The sequence below is a fragment of the Lissotriton vulgaris genome, chromosome 12 (assembly GCF_964263255.1).
Source record: "Lissotriton vulgaris chromosome 12, aLisVul1.2, whole genome shotgun sequence".
In the NCBI taxonomy this organism is placed as follows: Eukaryota; Metazoa; Chordata; class Amphibia; order Caudata; family Salamandridae; genus Lissotriton; species Lissotriton vulgaris.
Window position 1 is genome coordinate 86,808,041 of NC_141700.1, and position 10,938 is coordinate 86,818,978.

Below are 10,938 nucleotides of genomic sequence, written 5' to 3' on the forward strand. Positions count from 1 at the left end.
AATTATCGAGTCCGCTGACCCTGGTCCATGACCCTGCCGCGTCGGGAATTGAACACTGGTCCCGGGCCGTCCTCTGCTCCCGGGTCTGCCGCCTCTAACCAGTGAGCCACACCACTCCACACTTTAGTGACCTGTTGTTCTTTAACCAGAATGGTGTTTACATTAGTGTACCTCAAACTCTTGGTTGATTTGTAATACTCATTTATGTTGACTTTTTGGTCGCATCCAATGCCATGTCTCAAATGTGTAACTGCCTGTTTGTGGAAATGTTATTTTCTTTAGAACACCTAGCTCATCTGGTCTGGCAGCAACATTCATTCCTGCTGACACACCCGGCACTTGCCAAAGCCAGGCCCTTGCACGTCCACACCTTTAAGCTCGATCTGTCTCATATCTGTATCAGTAGTGATTTCTGGTGTGGGTGTTTAGTTTACCATTAGTGCCACCAAACTCTCTTAGACTTTACAACTGACAACAGCCTGTAGGTAATGTGGCCTTAATGCAGCACCATACACATGTTCATTAAACAACAAGGGGGTGTTAAGCCCTCCTTTAATTCTACCCTGGCCTGTTCTTTGTTATAGCAATCAATTTTGGGATTGAATTATTGGCGTCTATTAAGAGTGTGTTTTGATTGGCTCAAGTTTTAGTAATACAACAATCTTCCTCTTTGTTGTCCAGATGCAATAATGTTATGGCCTAGTGCCCTAATTGTTGCATTACCTGCATGTTCCTGAAGACTTCCTCTGTTACACCAGCTCTATAATTTATTTCTACCTGGAGTTTCCATTTCATGCTGTGACAAATATTTCCTCCGAGGACACCCATTCATCTCACGCCCTTCACAATTCTGCTAACTGTAACGTTCCCACTGAATTTCCGTAGTCAGTTACCTTTATAATGATATTATCCGAGTAAATGGCTATTTTTTTGTACAGCGCATTTCTTTTGTAACTTACTGTTTTCAGGCTTGGAAGTCATTTCTTTAATATGAGTCTATCTCGCTTCCTGTTTTCTCTGACAAATGGCTACATTCCGTTTGTACAGCGGCTCTCTCTTCCTCTTCTGCCCCTCTTCAAATTTTGCATCTCACTGAAAGATTGAATATTCTGTTTGAAATAAATGTAGGCTGCTATGGATCGTCTTTGTTCTAAGTTTTTTTTGTTGTTTTTTTTTGTTTTTATTTTACAACGTCCACCTCCATTTTTCCCCTCTCCGTACTTCTCATTACTCGGCTGCATTACCTGGAGCCTCTGTTGCTGCCCCATCCTTATATTTTTTTATTCTATGTTTTAGGAGGTCCAGGCAGCAGCAGGTTTCTAGCGGGTTGATCATTTCTGTAAATGGGACAATTCACTTTTAATGCAACCACATGATATCTTTGTTTCTCCAGATGTGCAATTGGGAAACTCCAGCAGATTTAAAACGTGCCAGTGAGGTTGGCCTTTAAAATCAGGATAATGTGTCCACGCTTCTGCTGCACCTAGTTCCCTTCACTGACATCCTGTGAAGCAGTGTTAAGGCACTCCCATTAACCACACACTGCCACCCGATGGAGTACTGTAAGAAGGTGGTTCTGACACTAGGGACCTAATTGTTGAGCTTTTACTGTGGGGGAGCCTCATAATCTGGGACTCACCCACAGTGAACTCCTAATGAAGGAGACTGCATGGAGATTTTACTGGTGTCCCCCTGGCTTGACTAGGCCGCTGCGCAGCAGCTGGAGTATGGGGCACTGTGCTGGTTACATGCAGACAAAGGTGTACATGTGTGTGCACGTGTAGGGGCTGCGCAGGGGAGATTTCTTGCGTGCGCAGTCCAGGAGCATCTACAGAGTGAATGGTGTGGCAGGACCTATGCAGAATTGGGTGGTGACATGGAATAGGCGTTATACACTAAAAGGAAACATGCCAGGTAAAGTCAGTGTGTTTTACTGTGTTTTTCACTTCATTGTTCCCTTCTGGGAAGGTGGAACCCATGGTTAGAGTAACTTCCACAAGGCCTACAGATTCCAAACACACACTAAAGTCCAGTGTAGCGGATGTGAAAATGAGTATTCTGCAGAGTCCAAAGTCATATTTGTACTGCTTTTGGGTCGTCCAGAAATGTCATATTTCCCTGAGTCCCTGTCTGGGGTTTGGCCCTGGCAGGTTAGATTAATGACCTTTCTTCCCAGAGCGAAGATCTTCCCTCCGAGCAGAAAATATAGGCTACAAGCCAATCCATCAACTGCCGTCGCTGGGTGCCAGGCACCAAGCTGAACCACAGTGAGGGCAGTGAGGAGGGAAGGGGTTTGGTTTCAGAGGCCATGTGGCCAGAGACACTGGACGATGCCATTTTGAACAAAGCGAGAGCAGGGGCAGGGATGTAATGTGTCGCTGTTTGATAGGACACACAGACTTCCTGCCAGCCCCCTATTCAACTTTTAAAAAGTACTTGCACAGGAAGAGAAGATCTCTCTGGGGTGTGGTCTGCTGAGGCGGAAGTTGCTGGAGCCTGGCAATGGGCAGTTGGAAGGAGGACACCCCTGACTGCCCCCAGGCCCCTAACCGTGCCAGAAGAAGAGCCCAGGACCGGTGCGCATAAGAAGATGCCTCTGCGCAGGGAGAAGAGAGGCGCAGGGAGCCAGTGAAAACTGCTCCCTGCAGAATGAACCCTCTTGGAGACCCTGAGGACGAAGGAGAGTGCTCCCAGTGGCTGGGGGGCACCACCAGGAGCAAGAACGTGCAAAAATAGGGCAGATCAGGCCCCCAGGGGCTGAGATATGGCCCCCGGAAGGTAGGCGACCGTTGACCCCTAAAAAGACTGATGCGCGTGGGGTTCCGCTGCCGGTCTCAGAGATGCCCCCAGGGTGGGTCAGGTCTAGGGGGCTGCCGAAGTTAAGTCGGGGTGTGCTGTCGTGCACCCCTTGAAGCTGCTCATGCGGGGTGCCAGGAACCCACCCTGGCCCCCGTTGAAACCTGCGCAAGTGAGCGCTGTTGTGCTCCCCGAGTAGAGGTGCGGGAGCAGGGACCCGGGAGCCCAACTCCAGGCCCTGTGTGAGGAGGCGGGGCAGGAAGAAGACAGGAGGAGGGGCCCGGGACCCCATCCCCGGGCCCCAAAGTGAGGCGGAGGTGGGGGAGTGCCGCCGCACTCCCCCGAAGATGTCCGGGGGCCTGACGCGGAGGAGAGGGCCGGGGTAGTGCAGCCACACTCACCCGCCCCCGGCGGTCCGGAGAAGCCTTGCGCGTCTGCCCGCGGGCAGACCAGAACTGAGTGACCGGCTCCCGTGGCAGCACGCGAGGCTGCTGGCCGGGCGGGGTCCATCGGGTGGGCTCCCCAGGCTGCCTTCCAACGTATGGGCATGTGGGGGTCCCGGGATCCCCATCCAGAGAAGCAGGAGGAGCTGCACGGGGCCCGGGCCCCAGAAAACCGCAGAGCGGCCGGGGGGTGGGCTCCCCGAGCCGCCTCGCATTACCCACCGAGGCCCAGGAGATGGCACAGAGCACTAGAAAGAGGATCGTGGCTCTTCCCGGCACAGCGGGAGAGCCGCTGCTTCCATATGTGGGCCTACCAATAATGCCTTGCAGGCCAGAATCCTCCTGCAGGGTCAAAACAGCGTGTTCTCTGCTTGCGGTGGCCCCAGGAAGACTGGGTCACCACCACATGAATGTGCAGGTGCTGGAGAAGCGCGATCTCCCCGGTACGAAGAGAAAAGTCCCACTCTAAGTGTTTTGGGGATTGGAAAGAATAACCCCTCAAGGGCTCAGCCTGCATTTATCACCTTCTGGGCTGGAACTTTTGTTCTTCAGTTGAGGGTGAATTGAAAAGTGCTTCATGGATTGAAGGGCTGAGATGGAGATGTTTGGAGAAGGACATCCCCTGGAGGTGAAGAGGTGTAATTGCATCACAACTGTTTTTACTAGTGTTACTCTTTATAGAGGGACTGAAGTTTGTGTTTAATGTGAAGTACATGATTAAGGTGGAGTCATAAGTAAAGTGGATTTAAGTGGATAGACATTCCTGCTAGGGTGTCTGACTGTATTTACTTAAACCTGTGATTTTATCTGTGATGGGCTGTAATTGCAATGCATTCTAATGATATCCAAATGTTATGAGTACTGTCACTCTAAAGTGATGCTTAAACATGTATTCTTGCTGCTGCGCTTATGTGAAGAACCCAGACTGTTAGCCCGTAATATATAGAGGTGCATACCTTATGGTCAGTAGGAAATGCTCGGTCAGGGTTGTGTGTCACCAAGGCAGGGTTACCTATTTTAAATGCTGGTTGAAGTACTGGGGTGAATCGCCACTGGGATGGTGCCAGTGCGCAGGGCCCTTTCTCCAGGTTATGATTAAGGCTCCCGGTTTTATGGTATTTATTTTTTTGCCATTTCCGTCTGTATTTATCCATATTTATTTTTGGGGCATTTTATCTGTATTTATCCACATTTATTTTCCCACAAGAAAAAGACGACACTGCAGCTTGTATTTTTCCACATTTATTTAACCCCTTCGCTGCGGCGGCTATTCCGCCGCAGCGCTAACTGGGTAGGGCGGCCGCGCGGCGGTCACGTGCTTGTGACTGAACCGCTCCGTCACGGCACGCGGGTGAGCTGTCCTTATGACGGAACGGTTCCGTCACGAACGCGCCCGCTCAATGGAACGCGCCGCGCAGGCGCGAAATCAGCGCCGAGCGGGCCGTGACGGAACCGTTCCGTCACAATTACAGCTCACCCGTGGCTTGTGACGGAGCGGTTCCGTCACAAGCATACAAGGGGTTAAATTGACGAGTGTATTTGTAAGGGGGTTGGTGCATTGAAAACAACTTTTCTTGAGAAGCTATCGCTAACGTGTGTGAGTGTGGGGGGGGCAGTTCATGGGACTTTATTTCTTGTTTACTTATTTAAAAATGTATCTATTTAAAAATTATATAGACCTTATAATTGTAATTTTACGTTTGTTTTGCCATGTCAGCATAATATCCAACTTAATTAACTAAACTGAAACTGCACGCTCAATAAAACATTCATAAATCCTGCTGTAGTGTAGAAAAAAAACTAGGGAAAACATATTGGCTTTTCTAGACAAAGTATGTATGAGATAAATAATTGTATGCAATGGTTCAGTGTGCATTTGAGATGTAATACAGTCCTGCACTGCAATGCAAGTGATCTATAGGAGGTGGAATGATACAAAATAGCCTATGGCCAGAGGTGAGAAATAAATGGTCTTCTGTGAGCAGCCAGACCCCACCCTGTCTAGATTTTAAATATTTGGTAACAGTAGGTGTGTAATTGGGGCACTGTTAAGCCGGGCCTAAAAAGAGCATATCTGGGTTTACTCACTGCATAATGTCTTCTGTACATAGGTAAGGGCGTCATAGCATAAGCACCTACACCTACAGGGATCAGCGTTCATACTTGGGACCAGGGCCGGCTTTAGCGCTGGTGGCGCCCTATGCAACAATGTTTGTTGGCGCTCCCAATGACCACCTCCACCACGGATTCTCTCACTAGCACCCTTTAACAGTGACCAAGTCTCCATAACCAGTCTCTCAGATGCATTGAATTCCTTATATAGTGCTACTCATAACAGTAATGTAGCACTTTGCACCACACACACATTACACAGACAATCAATCATACTTGTGTAAATCAGTGTATAGGAAATGTTATATAAGCCAAAGGATTAAAGGTGTAGGGGTCACATGTCATCCATACTGGTAGGCAGTATAGTTTAGGTGTGCTTGGTGTGGAGAAGCACAAACTCAAGAGTTGGAAGAGAAACCGCATAGTTGGGATTTTTCTTTAATAAGAAGAATCCATTTCTACCCAAAGTAACCCTTTTTGCAACATGAATCCGTGTTCTATACTTTGCAGAGTGTATGCAGTTCTATGATGTAAGGTAACACCTCGCTATTCTATGTTAGGATTCTAAGTTATAAATTGCAAGTAAAAAAAAGGATGGCTCTTTTAAAAGTAGTAACCTGCTGATCTATTTACATTAAATGCACTCTGTAATCTATGTGGTGCAAGTTCTTTGCAGTAGGCATATTAACCCTCTGTGCTACCTTCACATAAGTCAAAAACTTCAACAACACAAAACTCTGATCTCTGGCCAGGAAGGAGATTAATCACAGGAGTTATCTTGACATTCTTGTTAGGTCCCGTAATTTCAAGCTGAAAGGAACACCGCAGCAGGTTCTTTAAAAGCATAATAAAGTTGCAAACATGGCACAGCGCCCCCAGGTAGCCGCACCGGTCGCCCCGCCCTAGAGGGCATTACTCAGAACAGAATTATAATGATAGTAAGGGATGTCCTTCCCTCAGAACACCTCATCACAGTGGAAACGAGACTTTTGTACTAATCCCGGCTTCCCAACTAGACCGTATTTCCGTGCTATTGTAAAGGGCACTTAAAAAAATCTTTTCCTTTTTAGGTCGAGCCTGGGAACACGCATCCGAAGGATGCGGTCCAGGTGGAGAACTATAGCGAGCTGACATGGGGGAATGACGGACAAGAAACTGCCACGCGCTTCTCCCCGGCTGGATTCAGCTGCCTGCACGCGCACCCACACTCACGCATGCGCACATCACAGCCACACGCATACACAGCACTCACGCATGCGCACATACACACGCATACACAGGCACACCCCCCGTCGCCGCCGCACCTACACGCATACACAGAGACCCCTCCACACACACCAGCCCCTCTCCTCCCGGCTCCACTCACCGGTGTCTGGCGGGCGCTCCCCGGGTCTCCAGGCTCCTTCCCTTCCTCCGCAGCTGCAGGCTCTCTCTCCACATGGGAGCCCCGCCTCCTCAGTGCGCCCGCTTCGCCCCGCGTGTCTTCACCCGGTCCCCCATCTCGGGACCGGGACTTTAAGGGAAACAGTATCCAGGGCTCCTTCCTGGTCACGGGAGCCCCGGGCCGCAATGCTCACACCACTTCCTGCTGCCGGCTCCTCTTCCTGGTTACACGTCAGGTCCCGGGGCAGCAGCCAATCAGAGCGCGGCCCGTGAATGACATCACAGAGGTGTCCCGCAGTACCGCCCCCGGCCTGCCTGACTTCCTGGTTGCAGGACAATTCTACTGCTGAACTGGGTGTTATAACGCAGTCTCCACATGTAACTGTCTGCAAAGGTAATGCAACACTTTTCAGTTCTCAATTACTTTATTCAGGCACTGAAGTGGGGAAAAAATGTAATTAGATTAAGTTGGCAGCCCTAAAAGATGTACTTGTTTATTGCCGAGACCGTGTACGATTCTAAGCTCACTCGTAAAATCATTTGTAAGTTTATTTTAGCGGAATGGTAACATTTCATCGGAGGCTCCTGCTCTGTAAATGCGGGTCAACTCAGGGTGGGTTAAATGTGCAAGAAATTCGCCATTAATGCGTCCGGGTCTGCACGGTCTCAGTTCTGGGTGCTTTCTGTTCACATAGAAGAAGAAAACAACGTATTCTGAAACACACTGATCTTCCGTTCGGGAAGTAACTGGTGGTTTACTACTCGACTCTCTCGTCGATTTCATTATCTCGTTTGTGTGGCCTCGATGCTGTGACAGTTATAGTCGCGGATCGTAGATGCACACAATAATCCTAGCTATAGATCGATATGATGAACCGCAAGTTTTGAATATCCTCCGGTTTACTTTAACGTCTAAAACCAAACCCGACTTTGAAGTCAAACGAATGCACAAACCTTGCAACTTGCAGTGTCACTTTTGGCAGGAGTCGGGATAGGTAACAAATTAATAGGAAGAGAAGAGCCGTGTCAGTGGCCTGGCTTGGCACTAAGAGCCCTTGTACGAGCCAAGCTAGCAACAGTGGGTGAGCTGTGGTTGCACTTTTAACTTGTTTGCTCGAGAGTTTCATGCTGTTTGCTCTGGCTCTTTCCTGAATTTTATAAAAGATAGCTCATAGTATTGTTGTGAGCTGAACTCCCACTGCGCAGTAACTGCTCACAGGAAAGAGCCAGATGCAACAGAAGAATAGAAATGAAATAGGTCATGGGGTAATTTTCACACGTTGCGTTTGTCTTAGGTAAACAGAAGCATACTAGAGATAAACAAAAAGCTGCTCTAACAGGAGACCCCTGCTTGTCACACAGTGAAAGTTCACTGGACCCTTTGCATTGCTTTAATCTCCAACACATCGACCTAAGCTGTAGAACCATCTTTCCCCTTTCACATGCACCCCCCCTTTTCTTCTATATTCATACCCTCCAAAACACACTACTGCAAACACTACTCCAAACACTACTCCATATACCCATTCTCCCGATATACTCCTATTAAATGTACTTGCACCCAAATCTGTCTGTACACTTACAAATTGTTCTTTCTTACAGACACAAAAACACTCATACTTGTCTTCCTGTACACCCATTCTTCTTTTCTCCGTTTGGTATGCCCTATTAGCAACCTAGAACCAGAGGCTAACTTTGAATTCTGAAAATATATCTTCACAGTTGTGCATCCATCTGCCCCAGAAGTCATTTTCCTCATGTGCAGGCAGTCTGTGGCACAAAATCCCAAGCAGAAACCACAGATGCAGGCAGAACCGCAAGCTAACAGGACATCTTCCACAGACATTTTTCACCCTTCTGACCCTTATACGATAAACAATCCTCTTTGTACTCTACCTAGCCTATCTCCTTGAGTCGATTTTATGTGTAAATCGATTGTGAGTGTCTTCACCGAGGGGGGTGAATGAGTCTGTGCCATACCCAGCCCCTTTTTAGGTCGAGCTGATGTGGCATTCATGCGAAGCATGAATGCATCAGCTCGACAACTTATGTTGCCCGTATTTAGGAAAGTGGACAGCAATCAGACGCGCGCTTCCACATTGTCAGATTTCCTCGGGAGCGCGCGTCTGCAAAGCCCTTGCTCACACACAGACACAGGCAGCCCCCACCCCTCTGCATGCACGCACGCACGCACACACACAGGCGCGCGCATGCACACGGCACACATACAGGCACACGGCACACTATCCCCTGCCTCGCATTCTCTCAATCACACAGTCACGCATGCGCACACACATTCCCTCGCGCGCACACACGCAAACACTCCCCCCCCCCCCCCCCCCCCCCCCCCCCACAGGCACGCACGGACTTCACATCAGCCCTGGACCCCACTCATCGACTGCGCTCTTCCGGCGGGGCTTCTCACGGCGTGTCTCCTCTTCTCAATCGGGGCTCCCTCAGGTCAGAGGAGCCCCGCAACAGGCGCCACACTCCTCCTTCTCCCCGGCCCCCTCTTGGGGACCCGGGCTACCCAGGACCGGCAGGGCGCTCCATGCGCCAGCAGGCCGTCTCACGGACCTCAGGAGGCGGGACTTCCGGGCGGCACTCTCGCAATCAACACAACAACAGGAGATGTGCACGCGACTGGCCGCTGGCGTCTCGCGTCTCTTCCGCCTTGTTTCCTGTTGTTTTTGTATCTTAATATCGCCTTCATGTTGCTTTCATATGCATGCCCGCGTGGGCTGTGAAACAAATGTAAAGGGTGTATTTTTATTGTTCCTCTTGTTGAGTGCTTCATTAATATTTTAATGTAGCAAATTAAAAACACAACCGGTAAATTTAGCGCCGCTGGACACTCATTCAAGAAATTCAGACGGACGGAAAAGATCTCCAGGTGTTTTCAGGTTTGCAGCCGGCATGTAGAAGCAGCAATTACTGAGCATGGAGCAGTAGAAATCTGGTTAGAGCCACTTCAGTCTGCCCTGGCCGGGGGGACCAGTTACACAGAGAATACCACTTTGTTTAGGATCAGTGCGAGCTCGCCAATAACAGCGGCTTTCCAGTAAGAACTGGACGCCGTGGGAAGCTTCTTGAATCCACCACGGTGACGCAGGCACATAAGTGACTGTGGTCTCCTTTCGTGTGCTAGAAATTTTTAGATTTACTAAGGGATACCACAAATTGCCCGGAGTTCCACTGGGAAGGGCGTGAGGACAGGGGTCATAGGCGCAAAAGGGGATGGGGCCAAATAGTCAGCCTGTTGTTCGCTGTTAAATTGCAAGTATGTTGTTTTGGAAAAAGTGTCCACAAATAATTTGAAACATGAAAAAATATGATTGTTAGGATGTTCTGGCCCGAGGCCCTCCTTCAGTTTTCAGACCCCCCTCCCCCACCCCATCGGTTTGCAAATAGAATGTACATATAAAAATTATTTGGGCACATCATTAAAATGTTTAACTTTTCCACAAGAAATATTGTATTTTTTGAACAAAGGGGGCGGCACAACTGGATACTTTATGAAGCTTTATTCACACACAAACACTCCACCAACGCGTTTCAGCCTCACAGCTTTTTCACGGTCAGCAAGTCCTTTTTTGCTTTTAGTTTATATACTGGCCCATGTTAGCCATTAAGTGGCATTATGGGATATGTAGTTCAACAAGCAATATGTTGCAAACAGTAAAATAAAAATAAGGTTAAAACAAAGGACTGGTGTGCTATGGTTATATGAGTATAGTACTCAAAGCATCTTAAGTTGTTATCACTTAGGGCTTATTACTTTGCAGTTCATAATACTTTGTCATTGGGTATAGTACCCTTTTTACAGTTAATCAAAGTTCATGCTGGGTTCTGTATCACTCCAGATGTATGTGGAGATCTTCTCCAAAGTTCATGCCTCTGGGATGTTTCGTTCGGAATTGGATTATGAGACGGGATTCCATTTGTCTTAAGAGACGTACTGTGTCTCCTCCTCTTTCAAGTTTTGTCAGCATTCTTAATCCATAGAAACTCATAGCTCGCCAATCCCCATTTTGGCAAGATTTCAAATGTTTGGCTGTCGCATATAGCAGATTGGAGTTTTTAACAGCTCGGATGTGCTCCAAGATTCCAATCCACTTTCCTTATTGTAAGTGGTAATGAATCTCGGAGGATCCTTGTCTTGTGGGGATTTTTCTTTTTCAATCAGTGTTTCTGCTCTGCTGAT